Here is a 27,061-nt window from a genome sequence, read left to right on the forward strand (position 1 = left end):
CTTATTGCAAATGTGTAGTCAATGTTTTCTGAGTGAGGGACCCTCTTCTTGATGATGGGGGAAGGGGGCTCAGTTCACTTGTCCCCTTTAGGATCACTGCCATCCCCCAACCACTGCCCTGGGAGGGGGTAGGAGTGTCTCATCAGTCTCTTTTCTTTCCATTTCTTTCCCTTTCTTTTCTTTCTCTCTCTCTCTTTTCTGTCTGATTATTTTCCCCTCAATCTCAGCTTTTTTGTTTTTATCATTGTTATTAACCTATCAGTGTTATATTTTTTATTGTGGTAAAATATACATAACAAAAATCACACTTTTAACCATTTTTAAGTAGCATTATGTCATTCGTATTGTTCTGCAGCCATTACCACCATCCATCTCCAGGACTTTTTCATTATCCCAAACTGTAACTCTGTCCCCATGAAATACTAACTCTCCATTCCCCTCCTCCCTTCAGCTGCTGGCAACCACTTCAGTGTCACAGTTTATATGCAATAATATCTAGCTGTCTTCTCAAGGGGATTTTAAATATATCCTATTAAGAGTAAAAAGCAAGTAAGATGGCTAAACCTCAACCTAGTATTTTAATAACCTGTGGACAGGGCAAACTAGAAAGGCAGTCATTTTACATGCTTTTAAGAACTTTATATTTCCAAAATAAAGTTCCTAGGAAGCTGCTACATACTAGATCTTAAAGGAATTTGCTGGTCACAGAGCATCCTTTCTTCTGAGGAGTAAACTGCCCAGTGCTGACATCCTGGAAGTGTCTTGCCTTTATTCAGCTGGAGCCACCAACTGCACCTGTTTGGATCTGCATTGTTTTCTTGAATTGTGTTTATTTAATGACTGTACAGAACTACATCAATCCGTGTTAAAAGTACAAAGATACATGTTAAAAGAAATATCTCGGGCTTCTCTGGTGGCGCAGTGGTTGGGAGTCCGCCTGCCGATGTGGGGGATACGGGTTTGTGTCCCAGTCCGGGAGGATCCCACATGCCGCGGAGCGGCTGGTCCCGTGAGCCATGGCCGCTGAGCCTGCGCGTCCGGAGCCTGTGCTCCGTGGCGGGAGAGGTCACAACAGTGAGAGGCCCGCGTACCGCAAAAAAAAAAAAAAAAAAAGAAATATCTCTTGGGCTGAAATAATGTGATTTGGCTGCCATCTTAATCAAATATACCAACTAAGTCCCAAAATGCTGTCTTTACCTTACCCTCTTGTTTTATATACAGAGACTAAAAACTATTTGCAAAAAGGAGCACAGAACATTCTAGTACACACCTTGGATTTTTTCTCAGAAAGAAGTCTTGTACTTATTTACATTGTTAAAAGATAAACTGAGCCATAGTAAGAATTTTAAGAGTGTATTTGAACAAAAACTCATTCAAATCAGGCAGCACCAAACCGGAAGTGGTTAGTAGCACTCTGCCCACAGGAGCTGGGGAGAGACTTTTATAGAGAGAAGGTGGAAGCAAGGAAAGGAAAGTAAGCAATTGGCTGTAACGTAAAGCCTCACTGGCCGTTTGTATTGTTTCTCCTTAGTGTTTTGATTTTGTAACCTTGAGGCAATAACAGCTTAAATTTTGGTTTGCTGTTGGGGGTCTCCATGGCAGTAGAGCCACCTCTGTCTAATGACCTCCTTGTTTAATTAATTTAACCACATATACAATCTTTTTCACTCGTGCTTAGGCAAGAAGCAGGATGGGTACCAGTTAGGCAAGTTGGGGGTTCTGGCTGTAAAACCGTTTGAAAGGGGCACATTTCCTAACCAAGGACATGAGAGAGCCACATAAAAAGAGGATGTTGCCTCTGTACGTAAAACTTACTGCTGGGAGGAGGATTGTTCTCCTGGAATGGCAGATGTTCTCTGTTACAAAAGGGGAAAAGCATTTAGACTCTTCCGGTGGTGAATAGAGGCCACAGGTTACAGCTTTCTTTGCGAGCTGCCTTTAAAAAGCTCTTCTGCTGAGGACCTCCTGTTGCCAGCAGCGCTGACCAGTTGTCCTTTGTATTTGCCGATGACGACATAGAGGATTGTTTGTGCAGGGGCTCTGGACAAAAAGACACATTTGGGACCAGAAGTCCTTTCTACGTTGGGTACATACATAAAGATTGTTCTAAATTTGCTTCCTTGCCAAAGGAACTCTTTTATGGCAGACTTTTTTAGTCCTTGAAACTATTTAGAGTGGTGGATCTCAAAGGGGGATGACAGTGGGGGTTAGGAGGCACTCCAGGACTAGCTATTGGCTAAATGTTCACCATACCCTCTCTTGGAGAATCACTGTCTTGATTTTTTTTTTTTTAATTTATTTATTTTTTGCGGTACGCGGGCCTCTCACTGTCGCGGCCTCTCCCGTTGCGGAGCACAGGCTCCGGACGCGCAGGCTCAGCGGCCATGGCTCACGGGCCCAGCCACTCCACGGCACGTGGGATCTTCCCCGACCGGGGCACAAACCCATGTCCCCTGCATCGGCAGGTGGACTCTCAACCACTGGGCCACCAGGGAAGCCCTTGATTTTTTTTTTAATATGCATTTTGTATTATTACAAGGAATCAGATGTGAAAGGCCCTGGTGTACACTATAATATGGTGCATCACTATTGGTAATCGTTAGTCCTATGTGTTGCTCCCTATGTGTCAAATAAAGTGAAGGTCAAATAAATGAAGTCACAATTGATAACTCTCCTTATATATGTATAGATAAGGAATATTCTGGCAAATGAAAGATCTCAGGTAACTTCTTCCCTGCTGTTTTATTTATTCATCATGTCCTCCTGCTGACAATAATAGCTAATTTTTTTTTTTTTTTTTTGCGGTACGCGGGCCTCTCACTGTTGCGGCCTCTCCCGTTGCAGAGCACAGGCTCCGGACGCGCAGGCTCAGCGACCATGGCTCACGGGCCCAGCCGCTCCGCATGTGGGATCTTCCTGGACCGGGGCACGAACCCGCGTCCCCTGCATCGGCAGGCGGACTCTCAAACACTGCACCACAAGGGAAGCCCAATAATAGCTAATATTGATTGAGCATTTGCTATGAGCTGGGTACTGTGCTCGGCCCTTACGTGAACCATTTCATATAGTCCTCGAAATGGCCCTGCAAAGGAGGAACTCTTATTCACCCCATTTTACAGATGTGGTGACTGGGGCTCAGCAAAGTGAAATGAATTATCCAAGATCTCAGAGTGAGTGTTGGAACTCAGGTGAAAAGACACTTTATAACCTCTCTACCTAGGGGTTGATGAATGCAAATTAACTTTACTATCAGCTAAAGCAGAGTAGCTCCTAGGATGGGGCAAAAGTAGTTTTGCCAGATAAAACACTGGACACCCAGTTAGATTTGAATTTTAGGTAAGCAACAAGTAATTTTATAGTATCAGTAGGTGCCAAATATTGCATGGGACATACTAAGAAATTGTTTATTTGTTACCAAAATTTATATTTAACTGGCCATCCTATATTTTAATTTGCTAAGTCTGGCAGTCCTAGGCAGGGAGGGGTATTGCAAAGGAGGTAAAGGAAACAGCTTAATGAATTTTATTGCTGTGGTCTGAGATTATTTGTGGTTTTGTATTTCTTTCATTACTATGACTTTATTCATTTCAGGATGACCATATATTATATTAAGTTCATTATATTAAGCTTTAAATCAGACAGATATACAGGTTCAGTTTATACAGTAAACTAATAACCTATCAATGGATCTCTCCTGATCCACTTTTTTTTTTCCCCTAGAAATAAAGCCTTCCAAACCTGACCCATGCCAAGATATGTACCTCACTGGTTTCTCTGTGACATGAAACCATGGGAAATTCTGGCCCCAGTTTGTTTCTCTTGACTTAAAATGAAACAAAACAAAAAACACGACTTTTCCTCAATCTGGGCATGTTATAATTTTTCTGAAGCCTATTCTAGGGTTTTCATTTTTAGCTAGGCTATCAATCAGTGATTTCATTTCCTGCAGAGAGCTTCATCATCCCAAGTTTTAAAATGTTGATGAAATATTCTTGTGCTTTTACCTAGTCTATGGCTTAGTAAAATTTCCCTCTCTCTGGGTGGTCACCTCCTGAAATAGATGACACTGGCCTACATATTCCCAGCAAAAGTTCTGACACATTCACAAATATTTCCTGAGTACATCAGTGCATTTCCTCCAATGCATGTTTCTAGCATTCCAGGGGTGGGAGCGACTAATGATGACAAAGCTCTAGAATAGTCTCTGTCCTGCATGTCAGAGCCCTTTTGCAGATAAGCCTGTCTTCTTATGAATGATCTGCCCAATCTAATTAGCTTTGAAGCAGGGCGTATTTGCAGTTACCAAAGTCTGACTTCTCATAAAACTAAGGCAAGCAATCCAAACGCAGAACCCACCGGCGGGAACCACTGGTCTTTGGTGCTCTTGAAAGGTTGCCAACTGGTTCCCATTAGGCTAGAGTTTGCCTATCTCGTTTATTTATGAATAAATTATCCTTAATGTCTGGGAGGGTTTGGAATGGTCACGTGGCTGTTTCCAAAAGGCTCTGTCCTGAAATAAGTCCGGTATCACAGAGGTCTCATAAATCTTTAGCATAATCCTCCGGAAGTATCTGTTGGATTCATCGGCAGAAAGATCTTGCTTCATTATACAAGCCCTTAAGATAGTTTAAGTGAGCATCTAGCACTCCTCTTCATAAATTATCAATGCCTTCCTTTTCTGTGTCTTTCTTCTACCCATCCTCAGTGACCTTCCTCCTTGCTTTTTTCTGTAGCAGGGAAAACTAGTAGTTAACAGAGAAAATCTGGCACACATGTAAGTTGTATATAAAAGGAGAATACGTGCTCAGGCAAGGTGATTGCTCCACTGGCTAGGAGAACAAGCTTCAAAGTGCTGAGAGATTTACACACCAAGAGTTGGGCTGTTTTGATGCCACTTGAGCTTATTACTGTTGCAACAATTGCTTCTTCCTCAGAAATGAGACAGTGGGGACTTCCCTGGTGGCGCAGTGATTAAGACTCTGTGCTCCCAATGCAGGGGGCCTGGGTTCGATCTTTGGTCAGGGAACTAGATCCCACATGAATGCTGCAACTAAGAGTTTGCATGCCGCAACTAAGGAGCCCACCTGCCGCAACTAAGACCCAGGGCAACCAAATAAATAAATATTAAAAAAAAAAAAGAAAAAGAAAAAAAGAAATGAGACAGTGGAAATGTGACATTTATTTTAGCTCAACATTATCATTTATATTCCTAAAAAGAAAAAGGTAGCCACAATGCCCACTCCCTCTCCAAAGGGATCTGGGCTAGAAGATAAGGTAATGGATCAGTCATCATATTCTCCATATGCTCAGAGACTGTGAGTTTTGATCCCTAATATGATGAATTTTCTAGTGAATTTCAGTTTAGAAAAATGAATGAGAATAATAGCTAACATTTATTGAGAACTTCCCATGTGTCAGGCATTGCCCACTTGCTTAGGGTATTATTTAATTCTTACACAACGGTATGAGATGGGTACCATGAGTATCTCCAACTTACAGAGGAAGAAAAGGTATGGAGGAGACACAAAGTAACTTGTCCAACAACACACAGCAGAGTCTCAGAGCCCAGATCTAACCAGGCAGCTCTTGATCTTTTTTCTTTTTTTTTCAGCCCTTGTTCTTAACTATGTCGTACTGCTTCCCCTGGTAGAACAAAATGGTGATGCTCTTATGCAAACAGATAAAGTAGGTCTCACAGCCCCTGATCAATAAGAGAGCTTTTATGTAGTTCTGTTTGCATTTGTTCTTCAAATGCAAAACTGGAGTTTAACTGGTGGGATAAGATTAGATTTTCATCCCAGAGATTTGGTTGTTTTTCAGGCTTGCCCTTGGATTTACATCCTATCAACATTCTGATTACATTTCATTATCATTTGACTGCAGGGATTCATGAATATGATAAAAACAGACTGGCTCTTCAATAAATAAGGGAAGCTGGGCCGACAGTGAATAAATAGACCTTTCTTTGAATCTGGAGAAATTCAGCCTATGGATGTCCTGCAATATTTATTAGGAGACCACTATACCCACCATGCCTGAGCTTGGGGCAGTTTCTTCTTTTAGTTTTTCCTAAGATATGTGTATTTCTGTTATACAGCATTTCTTAACTTTTAGGTTAAAAAAAAAAACGTATTGAGTGTTATGTTGCATGTTCTTACATGTGGTGTACTACATTTAAACACATTCAAATTCTGAGGGTGATTTTTCAAATTTATGGCAATAAATCCTTTGGAAATTTTGAAAATGAAAAGCTTAAGTTGAGAAATAGACAAACATTCATCCAGTAAGAATTATTATTTTTATTATTCTTAATGTGTTTTATATATATTGGTTCCTACAAAGAAAATATGAAGAAAACCCAAATATGAAAAAAATTTCCAAGTTTATCCCATGAGTGACATAGGAAAATCCCTCTTAAGAGAAAAGGCATTGCAAAAGAGGCAAAGAATCTTTTTCTTTATCAAATAAAAATATGCATCCTGTTTCTAAGCATTTTTCCTAGTATTTGACAGTTTATTAAAGTAAACCTTTTTCCTCCATACGGATTTTATCAAACTATCTTATCCTATAATAGTCTTTGACCCACCCTTCCTATTTTCTTCTTTCTCACCCTTGTTTCTTCTCTTCTTCCCTCTCTTCTTCTCTTTTTCCTTCCTCCTTCCCTTCCTTCCTTACTTCCTTTCTCATTCCTTCCCTCCCCATTCGCTCCCTTTCTTTATCCCAGCATTCACTAAGGGTCAGACACTATGTTATTTCACTTAACACTCACAACTGCACCATGAAAGAGGGACCTTTGTTTTGTTTATTTGAAGAGCTCCATGCTCTGAAAAGGTGATTTTCCCAAGGTCACAAAATCTGTAAGAGTGGAGACAGGAATCAGTCCTAGGCCTGTAATATTCCACAGCCCACAGTTTATTGCTTTCCATACAATGAGTATTTCTTTAATAAATGGGAAGTTATTTTAATTAAAATTTAATGACAGGACTGACAAAGACATATGATATTGCTTATATGTGAAACCTAAAAACATAATACAAATGAACTTATTTACAAAACGAATAAATTCACAGACACAGAAAACAAACTTATGGCTACCAAAATGGAAAGGGGGGAGGGATAAATTAGAAATCTGAGATTAACAGATACACATTACTGTATATAAAATAGATAAACAACAAGGACCTACTGTATAGCACAGGGAACTATATTCAATACCTTTTTAAATTTTTTATTTATTTTATTTTTGGCTGCGTTGGGTCTTTGTTGCTGCATTCTGGCTTTTCTCTAGTTGCGGCGATCAGGGGCTACTCTTCATTGCAGCGTGTGGGCTTCTCATTGCGGTGTCTTCTCGTTGCAGAGCACGGGTTCTAGGCGCGTGGGCTTCAGTAATTGTGGCTTGCGGGCTCTAGAGCGCAGGCTCAGTAGTTGTGATGCACGGGCTTAGTTGCTCTGCGGCATGTGGGATCTTCCTGGACCAGGGCTTGAACCCATGTCCCTTGCATTGGCAGGTGGATTCTTTTTTTTTTTTTTTTTTTTTTTTTCTTTTTGCGGTATGTGGGCCTCTCACTGTTGTGGCCTCTCCCGTTGCGGAGCACAGGCTCCGGACGCGCAGGCCCAGCGGCCATGGCTCACGGGCCCAGCCGCTCCGCGGCATATGGGATCCTCCCAGACCGGGGCACGAACCCGTATCCCCTGCATCAGCAGGCGGACTCTCAACCACTGCGCCACCAGGGAGGCCCTGGCAGGTGGATTCTTAACCACTGAGCCACGAGGGAAGCCCTCAATATCTCATAATAGCCTATAATGGAATAGACTCTTAAAAAAATTATATATATATATATATAACTGAATCACTTTGTTATATACCTGAATCATTGTAAATCAACTTTACTTCAATAAAAAAAAATTAATGATAGGAAGATAGCTAAATAGCTATAATCCCTCAGGAGAAGGCATTAGTCAAGAACCCTTCTGAGCTAAGACTGATCTGGCTCTTTGGACTGGCCCCAGGGCAGTTACAGAGCAGCAGACCAGCATAGATGAATAATAACAAATAGCTACCATCTACTGAGAATCTAAATGGTGGGTTCTTTGGTCTCTGTAAGCATTAACTCAACCAGGGCTCACCACAAACCCATGATATAGATACTATGTAATTGTCTCCATTTTAAAGGCTAGGAAACTGAAACTGAGACACAGGGAGGTAAAGTCACCTGTGAAAGGTCCCACCCAGAATCAGTGGAGGAATGAGGGTTTGGACCCAAGAGCACATCCTCCTACCCATGACACCAGACCACCTCTTGCCTGTCATCCACACATGCTTGTCCTTTTCTCAGGTGATGCTGAGCCAGTTAACTTCACAACCAGCCGTTTCCTTGGAGTTCAGATCCATAGCAAAGAAAAGGAGTAAGGGTCTGCTTTCCCAATCAATAACTTTCAAGCCACACATTCTTTGTGCAAGTGACATATCTGAAAAGAGCTATTTTTGTAATGAAGGAGTTAAAGGGAGAAGAATGCTACAGATAATAGCAGAAAAAAAAGAAAGGCCAGTTGAACTCACCCATGATAAATGTTAGAAATTTAAGGGTCAATGTGGTCCTTGCATATGAAACACTAAATTCTTTTTGGAAATCGTCTTATGGGACAATCAGTTTGTTTAGTGTTTCAAAAGTGCAATTTTTTAACCTAAAGTTCAGGAACTACTTTACCCAATGTATTTCAAAAGTCTGTTTCGGTGAGTTGGTATTTTGTTGAAAAGAAATTTCTTAGAAAAATAATCAAATGGGGATTTTTTTTTTCATGTGTTACCATTTTATTAAGAAAATGAGACATATACATGTATGTATGAGTTTATATTACAAAATTCAGTAGCAGTATAACACATTACTTAAAAAAATTATTTCTTGAATTCACCTGGGATTATCATCCTAGTGAAAATAACCAGAAAACTAGAAAAAATGGTTATGGTTAGAGATAGTCAACATTCCTTTTTATAGCTGCATAGTACTCCATTGAATGACTATATCATAGTTTATTAAACCAGTTCCCGGACACTTGGGTGATTTTCAATCTTTTGCTATTGTAAATAGTACTAAAATGAACAGCCTTTAAAAGTGTCTTTCATAATTTCACCAGTGTAAACTCAGGATACATTTTTAGAAGTAGGATTGATTGGCCAGGGGTCAGTGAGTACATACTTTTGCTAGATATTGCCAAATTTCCCTCTGCAGGTATTTTATCATTGTTTTATTCTACCAGAAATGAATGAGTGCCTACTTTCTTACAGTCTCACCAACAGAGTGTGCTCTCAAAGTTTTGGATTTTTGGCAACTTAGTAACTGAAAAATGGAATACTACTGTAATTCGAACTTGCATTTATCTCATTATGAATGAGGTTGAGCATTTTTTATATGGGTAAAGGACACCTGTTTTTCCATGTTTATGAATTGCCTGTAGCTTTCTATAGCTCATTGTTCTATAGGATTTTTAGTCTCTATTTTTAGAAACTCATTTTATGAGCTGTGCTATCAGCTGCAGATATTTATTCCCAGTTTGCTATTTGTCTTTCTAGTTTGTTTGTGACATCTTTTGCCATATAAAGACTTTATTTTTATGCTATCAGGTTTATCTATTTTTCCTTTTTAGTTTTTGAATTTTGAGTCATAGTCCTGAAAGTTTTTCTTGCTCCTAAGCTGAAAAGAATATACCCATATATTTATTGAGTACTCATATTGTTTCATTTTTTATAATTAGATCTCATATCCATATGGAATTTTTCTTGGTGTATGGTGTGGGAAATGAATCCAATTTTATCTTTTCCATATGGCTTTGCAATTATTCCAACACCACTTTTTTTTTTTTTGCTTTATAACAAATTTAATCAGTTATACATATACATATGTTCCCATATCCCCTCCCTTTTGCGTCTCCCTCCCACCCTCCCTATCCCACCCCTCCAGGCAGTCACAAAGCACAGAGCTGATCTCCCTGTGCTATGAGGCTGCTTCCCACTAGCTATCTACCTTACGTTTGGTAGTGTATATATGTCCATGCCGCTCTTTCACTTTGTCACAGCTTACCCTTCCCCCTCCCCATATCCTCAAGTCCATTATACCTTCTCTTGTAACTCTGTTTATACTGTCTTTTGAGCAATAGAACTCTTAAATTATAATTTAATCAAGACCTATATATAAAATGTCAGACAGTAAACCTTTTAGAAATTATATATGTATATACATATAAATACACATATGTAACATACATTGAGTCATCCATCATAAATAAAGGAGTTATTTTATGTCCTTTAAAAATTTTAATAAATTTTCTCCATAAATGTCAATCTTACATTGGTTGTATTCCTATTGGAAGCTTAGAGATTTTATTGCAATTATAAGTGGGATTTTACCACTTTAAAGTGTATTTCTAATTTCTTGTTGCTGATGTATTGCTATGATATTTTTGATTTTGATATTTATGATTTTTTGAATTTAAAAAGAACATTTTATTGTAATGAGAATAAGAAGTTTATGCGCATGCATCTGATAAATAGGTATTGAATGTCTTCTAAGTGTGATGATTCCTGCCATGTGCCTGGTGCATCTTCTTCCAATTATGTCTAGAATCTGATTCCACCATTACTATCACCACTGTACCATGACCATCCTAGTTTAAGCTATTGTCACCTCTTGCCAAGATTACTACAATAGCTTCTAAGTGGTCTCCTGGCTACTCCTTTTCCCGCCTGTAGTACAGACCTTATATAGTAGCAGCCACAGTGATCTTTAAAACAACTTAAGTCATTTATCTGCTTAAAATAAATGAGTGGCTTCACATCTTATTCAAGAAAAAAATAATCCAAAATACTTATCAAGGCTTGTGGGGTCCTCATGATCTGGCCTGGCCTGTTTCCTTTCTGAGCTCACTCACTGCCACCCTTCCCTCATCTACCCCTCCTCAGCTGTGAAGGCCTCCTGGCTGCTCCACACGTGGTTGGTCAGTGTTGTCACAGCTGCTGTTTCCTGTGCTGAAATGCTTTTCCCTTCAATATCTCATGGCTCACTCCTTTTTCCAGTTCTCTGCTCAAATGTCACCTCATTAAGGAGTCTCTTCTTGACTGTACTGTATAAAATAGTACCCACTCCCCAGTGCCATCAATGTCATCACTTTCCCCTGCCTTACTTTTCTTTATAACAATTACCACCTCCTGACAATAGCATATTTCTAATAGCTACATGGGTTAATTCAACTGACCTTTGATTTTCTATCCTGTTATCTTATTTCATATTATCTGGCATTCTTCTCCTTTGTTGTTGTTTTTTTATCTTTCCCCATTATTCACACTGTATTAGGATGTAAGTTCCATGAACACATTTTTTTTCATTTATTCAACAAATTTTAATTAGCACCTACTCTGTGCCAAGCTGTGGGCATCTAGAAATTAACTAAAGAGACTATAATCCTGTATGCATGTAGGTTAGTTTTTAGTAAGGGGAGATAGACAAGAAACAAAGAAACAAGCAGGCATATTATATGAAAGACAATGATAAGTGCTTTGGAGAAAAATAAATCAGAATATTGTCAGATGGGAGTGACACGGTTGTGGCTGGAAGAATGGAGTCTGTCTTTAATCAGGTGGGCAAGACTATGGGAGGAACAGATTTGGGGAGGAAATTAAGAATTTTCTGGGCACTTGTTAAGTTTAAGATGCCTTCTAGTCATCCAAGTGGAGAGGTCAGGTGTGAGTCTGGAGTTCCAGGCAGAGGGCAGGCTGAGATAGAAATCTGGGACTCATCAGTACATAGCCACAAGACAGGATGAGATCACAGAGGGATAGAAGGAAAGAAGGAGCTGAGGCCCTAGTCCTGGATCAGCCTATATTAAAGATTTGGAAGATGAGGAAAAAAAGGAGACCAAGAAAGAATGGCTAGTGAGGTCTGTGAGGAACCAGGAGAGAGGAGTATTTGGGAAGCCAAATGAGGGAAGTAGTTCAAAAAGGAGTGACCGAACATCATGTCAAATCCTGCTGAAAGGTCGAGTAAGATGAGTTCTGAGAAATGATCATTGGGTTTGGCAGCCTGGAGAGGTCATGTTGCCTGTGACCCATGCTCTGTCGGTGGGGCAACGAGGACAAAAGAAAGAATGGGGGTGATGGGGGCGGGAAATGGAGACAATAAGTAGAACTCTCTCTTTTAAATATGTTTGATCTAAGGGGGAATAGAAAACTGAGGTGGTAGCTGCAGAAGGCTGTAGGGTTAAGAGAAGTGTTTTTTTGGTTTTCTTGTTTGTTTGTTTGTTTTTAAAGTGGGAGAGATCACAGTAGACCTTATGAGGTGAGAGAAAATTTATGTTGCAAGAGAGGATACCGTTGGGGGAGTAACGTCCTGGAAGGGGTGAGAAGGGACGGGATCCTGTGCAAATGGAGGAGGTGGCCTTAGCTAGGGTCAGGGGCATGTGCTCATAGTCACAAGAGGGAAGGCCATCTTCTCATTGCCTCTTCTCACTCAGTGAGATGGGAAGCCAGGACATCAGATGAGAGTGACATGGAGCAAGAAGTGTGTAAGGGAAAAGGAGAAGGTGTACCTAGTCATTGCAAGAGTAGGGGAATGAATGGACTGGGGAAATGTAAATAGCATCTCCAGGCACCACTTAAAGGAAGCAGCCATCAATTTAAAGTGAGACTGGCCAGGTGGTTGTATGTATTCCTCTAGTCATGTCAGTGTGTGAATGCAGATGTGGAACGGACAAAGAGTTGGATTGATCTGGGGTTACTGATTACAGGGTGAATATGGCAAAGGGAGAGACAGACAAAGGAGTTGAGAGTGTACACAAGGGATGGACCATGGAATCTAAGCTACAGAAAGAATGAGACCAGGAGGGATGAGGAACAATGATGCATAATGGAATCATTGGGTTAGCCTTGGTCATGGGGTTGGAGAATTATTGGAGTTGGCATAGTAGTAGAAAGACTGTGGGACTTCCCTGGTGGCACAGTGGTTAAGAATCTGCCTGCCAGTGCAAGGGACATGGTTTTGAGCCCTGGCCTGGGAAGGTGTCACATGCCTCAGAGCAACGAAGCCCGTACACCACAACTACTGAGCCTGTGAGCCACAACTACTGAAGCCCACACACCTAGATCCAGTGCTCCGCAATAAGAGAAGCCACCACAATGAGAAGCCCACACACTGCAAGGGAGAGTAGCCCTGGCTCGCCACAACTACAGAAAGCCCCCACGCAGCAACAAAGACCCAGTGCAGCCAAAAATAAATAAATAAATTAATTAATTAAAAAAAAAAGAAAGAGTGGTGGTTAGAGAATAGGATGTTTGAAACTGAGATTATGAAGGGTGCACGGTTATTGGTAATTACAAGGTCTAGGATGGGACCATGGAACTGGATGGCTGAAGTAGGAAGACAATAACAGTTATTTTTTAAATTTTATTATTTATTTATTTATGGGTTTTTTTGGCTGCACCTCGCGGCATGCAGGATCTTAGTTCCCCCACCAGGGATCAAACCCGTGCCCCGGCAGTGGAAGCTTGGAGTCTTAGCCACTGGACCACCAGGGAAGTCCCAATAATAGTTATTTTTAAAAAATTAAAAAACTAAGAGGCCAGGATATTCAAAGACTTATCCACATGGGTGTTATAATCATTAAGACTTATAATCAGAATGTTGGAGAGAGTGACAGATGCTAAAATCTTCAGGTAATGAGGGAGGGGGATTTTATTGAGAAACGAGGACAGTAGTCTGGAAGAAGCAGTAAAGAGCAAGAACACCCATCCCACCTCCAGGCCCAGTGGCTTGAGGATGAGAGAAAGCACTTGACTGTTCACTGCCACATCCCTGGCACCTACAGTGGGGCCTCACACATGGGAGAATCGTAATAAATATCTGTTGAGCGGATGAGTGATTGAGTGATAGGGAATCTCCATTTTGGCAAGAGGAGTCATTGGAGACCCGTTTGGGAAGCTAACTCAGGTGTACTGTGAAATGTGGTCAAGATGGGGGAGAGGCCAAGGGCAGGGAGATCTGCTAAGAGGCCATTGAACAGTCCAGGTGGGAAAGGAGGAGTGACCTGTGAAGGGGCAGTGGGGACAGTAACAGGGGCCAGAGTAGCTTGACCACATTGAGGAAGAGGGCAAGTGACCACGGGGATTGTGGGACCCTTGAGTCAGGAAATACAGGGCAGATGAGTGAGGGGAGGTTAGTAAGCAGTTGGGTTGGAGCATGTGTGTTTGATGGGTGTTCAAGGGAAGATGCTGAACCCAAGGTAAGACTCTAGGCTGCCCTGGATAGAGTGCCTCTGTCAAGGGGAGGGTCAGGATAATGGCAGTGGGGGAAGAAGATTGTGGATGGAGCCCCTGGAAACAGCAACCTTGGGGGCAGGCTTGAAGCTGGGGAGTCAAATAGGTCTTGACTGGTAAGAAGGGCTTTCTAGGTAAAGAGCAGAATGTGACTAGAATGGGTGAAATAACTGGTGGATCCAGGGCCGACTGAGTGATACCGACCCAGAGAAAATGAAAGCAGAAGGTAGAGCTAAGGCTGGAAGGGGAGGGGAGCAGTGAGGTCTCATTTCTCCCTGGCAGGGCCCTGCCCTGGGGTAAGATGGTCCCCCCATCTTGTAGGAACCGCTCTGGATACAGTGCCTGGCAGGGACCCCCTCCAGAGAGTGGCTGCAAACCACAGCACACACGCATGTCAGCATGAAGGCTTCACTTCCACTCTCTGATATTCAGGTCTGTGGCAGCATCCTCTGTCTGCAGAATATTCCAGAATATTGAGAACGGGCTGGAGACTTTAACAGAACTCAAAGCAAAACTCCAAGGCAAAAGGCTGAGAGGGAATTATTTCTAGGATATTGTGATAGAGATGGTGGGCACGTAACCATGCTGACAGCACAACCATCCTGCCTATACAGATGGTAACCACTGCTTCTGCACTTGTCTGGCCAGAGGTGGGTCATAGACATGACTCTGGCCTTAAAACCAAATTAACCAGAGCTTTCACTCATCATGCCATGTAATTGTTGTTTATTGTTTTCTTTAGAAATGACAAAAATACCAAAGAAGGCAAGCTTATAGCAAAGAAATTAGCCCTGACCTAAGAGTGAGCAGGCCTGAGTCTGAGTCCTGACCTTGACCCAATTTTGCCTGGTGGTTCTGTGTAAGTCCCATCCCCCTTCTAGGGTTCAGTTGCTTTCACTGATAACAACTAACATTGTAGCTGGCCTTGGGCTTACAGCTTTACATGGATGGTCTCATTTTACGCTCACAACAGTCATATCGTAGATGTGACACTGCAGGTAGATGTTCTCATGATCTGCCTTTTCTAGGTGAGGATTCAGAGAGATGGGGACGCTGAGCAACTTTCCCAAGGTCACACAGCTAATAAATGACAGACCAGGATTCGAACCCTGTTCTTTAGCTCCAGAGACCCTGGATTTCACTGACACTTCGCTATACCGTAACGTGGCTGGGGTGACGTAATGTGCCTCCTAGCTCTAATCCTCATTTGTCTGACATTTGGATATGCCCTCACTCATCCCAAGCAAGTTAAGAAAACGCCTGATACAAAACAGAAGCAGTGGCAGCCATCTGTCTAAACGCACAGTTCTCTGTTCGTGCTGGCCTATCTTATCTCGGTCAGTCTATAAATTAATTAGCAGTCCTTCACAGGAGTCACAAACTATTTCTGATAGTCTGGCTTTGGAAGGTATTTGAGTTTGCAGTGCCTGCTCCTAAAATTTACTAGGCTGTGGTCTAAAAAGAAAAGGAACTAGGAAGAAAGGGAGGAAGGAAAGCAGGGAGGGAGGGAAGGGAGGAAGGAAGGAAGGAAGGGGAAAAGAAGATAAAGGAGGGAGATTGGGATTGACATATACACATTACAATATATAAAAGATAACTAATAAGAACCTACTGTATACAGGGAACTCTATTCGGTGCTCTGTAATGACCTATATTGGAATGGAGTCTAGAAGAGAGTGTATGTATGTTTACGTATGGCTGACTCACTTTGTTGTACAGCAGAAACTAACACAACATTGTAAATCAACTATACGCCAATAAAACAATTTAAAAAAAAAGAAGAGAGAAAGGAGGAGAGGGAGAAGGAAAAGAAACAGGAGAGAAGGCAAAGGCCTTTACTTGAGTTGGAGGCTCTTCACAGATTATGTGGGTTTTTATGCTTTAGTTGACTTTATCATAAGCTGTTATGGTTTCTAAAGTGATTTTACATAGGTCATGGTCCCCTCCCTACAGAAGCTTTTAATATGCTGTAGAAGAAGCCATTAGTATTCTCCATATCTAAATGGTCTAACATTTTATAATCTTCATTGTTACTTAGGTAAGTAATTAACTTACTCTGTGTAGATAAACTCAGACTGCCTTCAGAGTATTCCCCCATCATATTCAGTGAACTTACCTTCACGCCTGGATAAGTAATTTAATATATTCAATATGGTAGAAGGAAAAAGCCTATTGATTTGTTGGGTTGTTCTCAATATTAAAACAGTTGACCAGTAAGTCAGAGACTACTTACTGCAAAGGCCACCCCTCTCCGATGATCAGGATTATTAAAGTTTAAAGTGTCAAGTTTCCCCTAATAGTACTGAAAATCCTTATGTTTCTTTCCATAAATTAACAGCCTGTAATTAAGAGTTCTGAGGAAAACACTTGAGTATGACTGGGAAAATGTTACGGTCCCATTTTTTAAAAACTAAAAAATCATTCTCATGTTACCTAAACTGAAAAGGAATTAAGTACCACCAGAAAGAAAGGTAGTTTTGTATTTAAAACACAGATCGCTGGGAATTCCCTGGCCATCCAGTGGTTAGGACTCGGCGCTTTCACTGCTGAGGCCCCGGGTTCCATCCCTGGTCAGGGGAACTAAGATCCCGCAAGCCTGGTGGTGCAGCCAAAAATAAATAAATAAATAAAATAAAACACGGATCGCTAATGAGAAGCAAATTCACTGGATTTACTCAACAGAAATTGCCTTCCGCACTGGGGGCACTGCTCCCATGTCGTGTGCGTGAACACGCTGTGTCCCTTCCCGTACATTCCAAGTATATTTAGCAGACTTTGTGTTTGTGATGCAGTGCCTTAAAAGCACCTTGTTCCACGCTGTGTCTCCATTAGGGCATGAACTCGAGTGTTTACTAGATTTTTTAAATGCTTCAGTTGTTAAATGAGATAAAATTCCCAGCCAGGAAACAAAGAACTTGAGCCTCCGGGCTTTGTTGTTAATTACCAAAGTATTACATGAGTACATTCTTGTCATTAACACTTAAGCGTCCCACATGGCCTTCTGTGCCTTCTTGCTTCCCTCACAAGGGAACTCTGTGGTCTGTGCTCTCTCTCGCTTCCCCACCCTACCTTTCCCCTGCACATGTAGCTTTTTTTCTGCATCCTTTCCAACAAGCAGCTTCCATGTTGCTGCATTTCATTGATGATTTTAGTCTGGAACACTGTATGACTTGCACTTTATAATGGTACCCTTTAAATGTATATTACAAGGGGCAATCTGGATGCACAATGTCCCTTTGTCAACGTAGAGAAGGCACAGTCCAGCTACAATGTGGGACAAAATGAAAGCAGTTAGACGGGCAAAAGTTGCTTGAGTTTTGGAATGTTTCTTTGGAGTGTTTTTAAACGTCTTTTGAAAAAAGAGTCTCAAGCATTGGGGTGAATGTCATCAGGTCACCATTTCCTTGTGTTAGAGGATTTGGCAAAGGAGAGGCCAAGTGTGAGGATGCAGGGAAAGGAAATATATGTGGAACAGGCTGGAAAGGAACTTACTCGGGCACAGGAAGCTGGAGATCCTGGAGAGGAAATGAAGGAAAGGCAGGCAACCACAGACTAGGCCAAGAACGGGAGTAAACATGGTCCAAGAGCCAAGTGTTCTCATGTGACAGCCATCCCTGTCTCTGTGTTCGCTTGCTCTCTCCTTCCCCTGCCTAAAGATAATTGTGTCCACCCCAAGTGGGTCCCAGACCAGGCTGTGTCATAGAATCATGTGAGAAGCTTAAACAAATATAGATTCCTGAGCCCCAGATCTTCTAGGGAAATTAACCCAGGCTTTTTGTTTTTTGATTTTTTTTTTTTTTTTTCTTCCAGTTTTCCAGCTACTCTCAATGTGGGCTAGCTTGGGAAACACTGATATTCAAAGTTTTAAGAGCTGACCATCACTCAGAAACCAGACTTGATACTAAAGAAGAGATGGTTTTGAGAAGAGTGTTTTTAATTTGATGAAACAACTATAAGTCAGAACAAACAATCCATATCCTGTCTTATATGTTGTGCATTCATTCAGAAAGTTGATGGTTAAAACAGTCTATGGATGAAATATCTCTTCTGTGGAAAAGCCAAGGATGTAAGCATCATTCCTTACAATTATCTAGAGATGATGTTTTTGCCCTTTTATAAAAATCAGAGATCAGTGGAGAAATGTCTTAAGTGGGAAATCCATAAACAAACAAAACATCCAGATGAATAGGGTAAAACCACTATCAGAATTAGAAAATAAGCCAAAGGTCTGTGTGCATCCTAGGAGTTTGTTGGCTGGCTATCCCAAGTCCCACAGCCTTCAGGGTAAAATTATTCCTTTTATATTTAAATTGAAATTACTTGGACCCTTACCCACAAAGTGTTAGAGGTGGTCCAGTGCCCACCCCACTATTTTTATGGATTTTTAACTCAAGTGGTTAACTCTGGGGGGATGGAATTAGTTCTCCTGGTCGCTTCTTGTTCTGATTTCCCATCTTGTGTGAATTCTTAATCTCACATCAGTCTGCACCAAGCCATATATTAGCCCCTTGCCTTTGGTTCTCCGAACAAATACTGTTATTAGAGGTCTAGGGGTTTCCAGAAGTACTTACATCACAACATTACACAGCAAGCAATTTTAAAAGTTTATATTAAATAGTCTCTTTATTTTGGCCATTTCTGTGATCAGGAATTTCTTATTCACTGGCTCCTCCCTACCACTTCAGTCTACTTCTGACTCACAGATCTTATAAGCTTCTGAATTCCAAAAGTGAATTGCAAATTCAAGTGTATAAGCATTTTTTTAATTTTAAAAGATATCACCAAATTGTATAATGAATTTACCAATTTATTAACATCAGTTTATATTCCCTTCAACAGTGTACAATACTTAATTTTCATCATTCTCTCACCAATGATAGATAATATTTGTATTTTATGTATTTACTGATATCATGCAAAATATATTATTCCAGTATTTTCACTTGCATTTTTTTTTAATGGAAAGAGTTTCGGCATCTTTTCCTAAGTTCAATGGCCAGTTATACTTACTTATCTATAAATGACTGGTTTTTTTCAATCAGATAGTTGGTAATTTTCTTCAATTTTCATACTGATTTGTAAGAACTCTTTGCATATTAGAGATAGTAACCTGTTGTTATATATGTTGCAAATATTTCCCCCTGTTTGTTTCTTCTCTTAGATTTGCAGTGGTGCATCTGGTCCTATGGGGATGCCCTTGGGATTGGGATTGTTCCTAACTTTCCAATGACTTTACCTGGTACTTGCTGGGAAAGCCCAACAGATCTAAGGCTATTAGTTTGATGGGGGCCAGCCTTTTCAGTGCTGGTTTTCTTTGCTTTTCCATCTTATTCTTACTCTTTTTTTCTAGCAAGCCTTTATTTTCTGTAGGACACATTTAGTACTTGAGGAGTATACCCAGCTGATGCTTTTTGGTCTTTCTCCTTGCCAGAAGGAAGAAATGGCAAATTCTTTATGATTGACCAGTCTTGGCCCCTTCTTTGGGTTTTCAGATCAGCTCTCTGAGCAACTCATGGGTCTTTCTTTCAGCTTCTATTCTTCTCTAAGCTTGGGGAGAAAGAAGAGGCTCTGTCAATCTGTGTCTAGGCTGACTTCTTTCCCAGAAACCCAACCTTTACTTTTGGTATTTCTCTAGTAAGTACATTCTATTTCTTGTGTCCCCTGGAGGCCACTCTTGCTCAGGGGCACCATTTAAAATGGGCAGGCAGCATGGCACAGACAACATAAGCAAAAATGTACACTTAGGCCATAGGGGGAAAAAAAATCATGACCTCCCCTCTTGCCAAGCAACATTTCCATAGAAGGTGTTGTGTCCTAAATGGTGTAGGGAGTGTTTAACATTTTCATATCCCAGCTATGTTTGTTTGTCTTCACAGAATCAGTAGCCCTTTATTTGCTTCATAAGTGCTTCTTACATGGATCAAGGAGCCTATATATTTCATAAAATATTCTCAGCTCTAATAACCATTATCATGTTAAGACACATACAGTGTGATGAGCCCATAAGCATGCACTGGGTAAGAAGCCAGCCTTTCCCAACTCCTGTGTTTCTTTTTTTTTTTAAATTTATTTAATTTATTTATTTTATTATTTATAGGGTCTTTGTTGATGTGCGCGGGCTTTCTCTAGTTGCAGTGAGCCGGGGGCTACTTTTTGTTGTGGTTCGCGGGCTTCTCACTGCGGTGGCTTCTCTTGTTGCAGAGCATGGGCTCTAGAAGCCCGGACTTCAGGAGTTGTGGCTCACAGGCTCTGGAGTGCAGGCTCAGTAGTTGCGGCGCACGGGCTTAGTTGCTCTGCAGTATGTGGGATCTGCCTGGTCCAGGGCTCGAACCCGTGTCCCCTGCATTGGCAGGCGGATTCTTAACCACTGCGCCACCAGGGAAGCCCTCCAGTGTTTCTTATACTTTCATGTTATTAAGAATCACCTAGGAGCTGTTAAAACAGTTTCTTTCCCTGGTCCTGCCCCCAGAGATTCTGACTTAGTAGGTAAAGGTGGAGCCCAGGAATTTGCATTTTTATTTATTTATTTATTTATTTATTTATTTTGCGGTACGCGGGCCTCTCACTGTTTGTGGCCTCTCCCGTTGCGGAGCACAGGCTCCGGACGTGCAGGCTCAGCGGCCATGGCTCACGGGCCCAGCTGCTCCGCTGCATGTGGGATCTTCCCGGACCGGGGCATGAACCCATGTCCCCTGCATCGGCAGGCGGACTCTCAACCACTGCGCCACCAGGGAAGCCCTGCATTTTTAATAAATGCAGACATGGTCCTGATATCTGTGGTCCTTAGTCCTGGCTTTGGGTCCAGGGCAAGATATCTCAACATCGGCATTCAACATTTGGGATACAACAATCCTTTGTTGTTGTGGGACTGTACCATACCCTTCAGTATATTTAGCAACATCCCTGGCCTCTAACCGTTAGATGTCAGTAGCACCCCACAATATCAAAAATGTCTTCAGACACTGCCAAAATATCTGGGTGGGTGGGTGGGGGGGAAAGCATCAAGTCACCCTTGGTTGAGAACCGCTGACCTAGGGGAAAATAAATGTTAATTTAAAACAGTTTTTACTTTCACATGCAGATGTTCATACCCTTGCACTGATTTCATTGAACAAATTAAACAAATATTTCTGATCCCTGGTATGTACCAAGCCTTTCATTTTAAAAAAGTGTAGCTTAATCATGGCTTCCTCTTTAATATCTTATAAGATGAAAGAAAAGGAAATGCTCTTGTAAATTAATATCTATTGAACACGTACTTTTCCTAAATTAATATTCCGAATAGTTTTCTGTAGAATATGCTAGAACTTTAAAATTAACAGAAAATTAGCATTAATTAATTCATATTTTAAAATAATATTACAGTAATATTAACACTGACATTGCTTTCGGAAAGAATTCAGAATTGCTGTACTATTTCTAATAAGGAAACAAATTTGACTGGTAAATGGTACATTCTAATTTAGGAATATAGAAGAAAGAGTGATGATGCACTTGCCCTAATACTGTTATAAAAATCTCACCTCTGCTGTAAGTTTAGAATTTTTCCTTCAAGAGTCTATGGTCCAGGGCTTCCCTGGTGGCGCAGTGGTTGAGAGTCCGCCTGCCGATGCAGGGGACACGGGTTCGTGCCCCGGTCTGGGAAGATCCCACATGCCGCGGAGCGGCTAGGCCCGTGAGCCATGGCTGCTGAGCCTGCGCGTCCGGAGCCTGTGCTCTGCAAGGGGAGAGGCCACAACAGTGAGAGGCCCGCCTACCGCAAAAAAAAAAAAAAAAAAAAAAAAAAAAAAAAAAAAAAGAGTCTATGGTCCATATAAATAGATAAGTGTCCCCAAACATGCTCATTTCAATGTGAGTTTTCACATGCTATTAAAATGTTAAAAATAGATCACAATGTAGGGCACCCACATATTTAACTCAGGTTAGTGCCATGAAGAGCTGAAAGAAAGAGAGAAAGGAAGGAAGGAAGGAGGAAAGGAAGAAAGAAAAGAAAAGGAAAGAAATGGATTGACTGAGGCTAAAACTCTGTAATCTCCAACCACTGGTCAGTAAATTCTGTTGAAATTCAATAGTGTAAGAGACAAACATGCAAAAAGGCTGGTGAAACAATTCCTAAATGCCAAGAAAAAGAAGCCTATAGATTTTCAGGAACCCTGAGGAGAACCGCTGAGGTCTCCATTGTAGCCTTCACTGCATCCCCACCTCCCCTTCCGTGAAGGTGTGAATAAGCCTTCAGACAGTAAAGAAGCCTTTTCCGGGCTTGATGCTATTTTTAATGTCTTTAAGCTGGACAGGCTTTCTGGACAGGTCCCCATGTTATCGTTTCTTGTATGGGAAAGCAAGGTCCCTGGCAGTTGTCTTTCCCTGTGTGTGGCAGGCAGAATTGATTCTCAGAAGAGGACCCCGGGATTTTGGCCAGCGGTTCAGAAAAAAAGCAGGCCAACAGAGGATGGAAACTAGGGGAATAAGGGGCTCTGACTTGCAGAGGTGGAGAGGGAGAATCACTGGGAAATGAAAACCTTGATCATGCCTAGTGGAAAGTTGAATTCAAGAAATCTGACTACATATCATCGTTATATTTCCTCTGCATAGAACACCTTGGTTTTAAAAATACTGTTTTCTGTGTGAGGTGTTTCTGTGTGTGTCCTCCCAGGATTTCTAGAAGGTCCATCTTCAGAGGGTCATTAACATTATTTAAATATTCATGGTGGGGGAGGGGATTACAAGCTGAAATTTCAGACAGCTTGGGAGTGGGGGATGGCTGGCCACCCGCCGCATCCAGCCCCACGCGGTGTATCAGCTGCCTCCTTCCCCACCGCTGGCTTTGTTAACACACACGCTCTGACACCAAGCCACCAGCTGCCACAACAGGGAGGGCAGCGTGAAGGCTTTGGCGAGCCAGTGAACCAGAAGCATCCCTGTCCGCACCTCAGCCTCTGGACCACATCAGGGAGAGGCCCAAAACACACAAAGACGCGTCTCCCACCGGCTCCCAGCGGTCCTGCTTACCCGGACACAGTCTTGGTGCTGGTAAGGGATGGGGAACTCGACCCCTCGGATAGGAACTCAGCGGTGCCGGCCTTGTGAGGGCGCACACGCAGCCACACACTTCCATGTACACTCATATGCACGTATGTATACACCAACGCACACGTCCAGATGCATGCACGCACGCCGACACGGCCACACGTGCGCTAACACAGGTCCACGTACCCAGACACAGAGCCCTCTCCCCAGTTAGGAAATACTCGGCTTCACTTGCCCCATCCCTCCATCCCTCCAATCTATCCATTCACTCATTTCTTGGTTTCTCGGTGTGTGCCAAGATTTCGCCAAAGCCACAGACAGAAGGTGCGAGTGGTTGGGGAGGGGTTGTGGAAGCGGAGGGGCAGACCTCTGCCCCAGGCGCTGCGAAGGGGGCGGGGAAGGGGCGGGCTCGGGGAGCAGGCGGGCGGCGCTCCCGGCCCTCCAGCGCCAGAGCTGCCCTCCAGCGCGCAGAGCGGCAGCGGCTCTCGGCAGATGCGCTCGCCCCAGCCAGGGCCTGCCGAACGCCTTTCCGCGGAGTCTCCCCGACGCCCCGAGGAGGAGGTAGTGGCCGCGCCACGCTAGATAGGAGGCCGAGGACAGCGCCCCCGTCCGGCGCCCAGAGGTGGGTGTCTAAGCTTAGGCGCGTTGACCCAGGACACCAAGTCCCTGGGGCCCCCTCCTGGTGTTGGGGCCTCGGGCGCGGGGAGAGGGTGGCTCGGGAGGGATTGGTCCCTTGGGAGGCCCTCTGATGTACCGCGGACTTTAAAGGGCTTTTATGGTCCTTGCCTAGTGGAGCGTGTGCGGGGCGGGGGCCTGGCTGGAAAGGGCTGTGACCCTGTGGCTTTGAATTCCTAGGTTTGGGGGAGGGCCAGCTTTTGGCTGCTTTATTCAATACTTACTCACTTATATATGCTTTAAAAACTAAACTTAGGAATACCACCTCCCTCCCACCCCCTCCGCCAGACACACACAGAGTCGGGCTGTACAGGAAAAGCAGAGAAAAATCAAAGGTCGGTAGCCGCCTCTTCAGACCTGGGAGCCGCGGTGGATGGAGCCAGCGGTTCCAGCTGGAGAGGAAGGCGCGCGTCTTGACTCCTTTGATGGTAGCGCTGGGGGCCTTTTCAGAAATCAGGAGCTTTGCAGGGAGACTGAGGCCGAGGAGGGCCGGGTTCTCAGCCAGCTGGAAACTTTTGGAATGGGTTCCGGGGAGCTGCTGCAGGAGGAGGGAGCAGCCCTTCTGCGCGCGGAGGGAGGGGGACCCGGGTCCGAGCTGAGCCTGGAAGTTCGACCTGAGGCTGGGACCCCAGCTATTAGGATCTGGTGTTTTATCTTGGATAAAACCGGAGGGTAGGTCTCTTTGGCCCCCTTTGTGCGGACACTGTGGGGAGTCGAGGGCGCGGATCGTGGTGAGCGCTGGGGCAAGTGTTCTGGAATCGCGGTGGAGGCGACGCGCCTCCCGGGATAGGAGCTAGGAGATACTGGCGGCCCTGAGAAATTCTAGAGAATTGTAGCGGAGAACAGGGGACTGAATGGAGGTCCGGGAGAGCGGGCTGTCCGGGAGCCCGCGGAGGGAGGCGAGGCGGGCCGGGGAGTGGTGGGGTTAGTGGCCGGTGAGGGCGGAAGGCGAAGCGGCGGCTGCAGGCGGTGGGGAGCGAGGCGGAGGGTGGGCCCGCGGGAGCGGGACCCGCAAGCTGGTTTCTGAGCTTCCCTGGACGGATGCAAGACGGCCAGCATTGGGGATCTCTCCCTGATCCGCAGAAGGGGGCGTCTGGGAGGGAAGTGACTCGTGTAGAGAGACGGTGGATTATTTCTCCAGACCCGGTTTCCCGCGTGGGGCAGTAGTGGTTTGGCAGATGTCTGCCCTTCCCTGTAGCAGTTTTAGGCGCAGCACCTAACCCCCCCCCCCCACGTATTTACCCTTGAAAAGAACACACACGCGCGCGCGCGCACACACACACACACACACGTCTCTGTATATAGTATATCCCTCAGTCTGCAAACAACTTCTCAGAGGAAGCGGTTTTCCGTCTTATCACCCGTCACAGGCACCTGGAGGCTGAATTAGGACAAACCCACCACTCCCCAGTGTAATCCCAGGGGATTTGTTTCCTTGGCTTTGTTCTAATTGAAGAGAGTTAATTTAAGCATCACACTTTTCTTCCTGGAAATGTTCGCAATTTAATTAAACACTCTGTTCCTGCTGGCAGCCTCCTCAACTTTGATCAATAAAATTTCAGAGTTAACAGGTCTAGAAATGAGGCATATTTAGTAAGGAGTTCACTGCTTCTTTAAACATAAAGCCTTTTAAGAATTGAAACTTGCCCTAAAGCACCTCTAAACGGCTGTCCGATGCCTGCTCTCTTCTCTCCAGTTTTGATATAGGCTCTTTGCTTAAAGGGCATCTTCTCCTTTGAGTGGGCACACCATGGGTCTTGTAGGCCCTGCAGTTATTTTGAGCTCCACCAATAAAATTAGTCATGAGCCAGAAGAAATGAAAGTAATACACCTTGGGTCTCCAGATCCCTTACCTAACAGACTGGGCAATTAAGTGTTGAGATGCTTCTCTGGCAGTGGAGTTCATTTTCAGCTTCTTTCTGGAATGCCAAGATGATAGTGTGAGACTGGGCTTTGAGATGGGACAAACATTTTGAAATACCCATTATCTCATAGCTCTGGCATGACAGTTGAAACAGTTTCCTGCCTGCAGAGTTCAGGGCAGTGTTGTCAGAATTTATTTCACTTTCATAAGTGGCTCCTTCTGCGTCACTAGCCTCAGGATCTCTGGCTGATAAAGTGGAAGAGGTTGTCTTAATTTAGTTATCAAGTGAGGGGAAAATGATCCACTGGTTGTTTTATTTCTAAACCTTTCAGTATTTTAATATAGAAATTACATATTAATTGTTGCTTCTAAAATGTTAACACCCTGGACTTTCTAATTAATTATTATAATTATTGGCTAGATTCTGCTGTCTTTATAGATTTGGTGGACTCTTAAAACACCCATGTCCTAGATTTCTATCAAGGTTGTCATCACACGTTTCTGCATATTAGGAAAAATGAGAAATGTTTCAAATAAGAATGCAATTGAATTTGGACGGGGGTTGTGTTGAGGGATTTTAATGATTAAAACAGGAGCATGTTGAAAATTGACTTCTGAAAACCAGTTTCATTTTTAAATTTTATACATTTCTCAGCACTGGTATGATCTGTCATGAATTAGCCTCTGGAATGGCTGTCCTTTGATCCTGAGACACATGGGAGTCATCATCTGCTTAGATGATTGGTCAGGCATCCTGTGTAAGCTATTGGAAATTTCAAGTTGATTAATATACGTATCAGGTTCAACAATGTTAGTAAGTTTTGCTAGAAGATTGCATCATTTTTTTGGTACTGTGCAAACTTGACACGCGGAGGCAGATTTGCTGTGGTGCTAAAAAAGCGTAAGCTTCAGGGCCTTGCACTAGCACCAGCCTCATCCAGGAGCACTTTGGGTGGCTTGGGCCTGAGGGAGGCAGTGCATCCATGAGCCATCAGGGGAGATATATAGAGAGGGAGGGAGGGAGGGAGGGAAGGAGAGAGAGAGAGAGAGGGAGGGAGGGAGGGAGGGAGAGAAATATCTTTGTTAGATAATCACCTTCTAAGGATATATTACTGCTGTTAAGTTTTGGACATAAGCCCTTCAAACACATTTTCCAGGAATATATTATTATAGAAAAGTTGAAATTGTCTCTG

At 43.0% G+C, this 27,061-nt stretch overlaps 1 protein-coding gene across 11 annotated transcripts in view; it reads left to right on the forward strand.

Moving 5' to 3' along the window:
* Window positions 1–27,061, forward strand: part of PALM2AKAP2 (PALM2 and AKAP2 fusion) — a 624,976-nt gene that overhangs the window by 488,026 nt on the left and 109,889 nt on the right. Inside the window, exon 1 of one of the 11 annotated variants that reach the window (XM_081237126.1) lies at window positions 23,787–23,951. The exons of the other annotated variants lie outside the window; for them this stretch is intronic. The gene's annotated coding sequence lies outside the window, so the exon portion shown is untranslated. Of the gene's footprint in view, window positions 1–23,786; window positions 23,952–27,061 lie in introns of those variants that run through there. 11 annotated transcript variants of the gene reach the window in all.

The sequence above is a fragment of the Mesoplodon bidens genome (genome assembly GCF_964165515.1).
Source record: "Mesoplodon bidens genome assembly, chromosome: 6".
In the NCBI taxonomy this organism is placed as follows: domain Eukaryota; kingdom Metazoa; phylum Chordata; class Mammalia; order Artiodactyla; family Ziphiidae; genus Mesoplodon; species Mesoplodon bidens.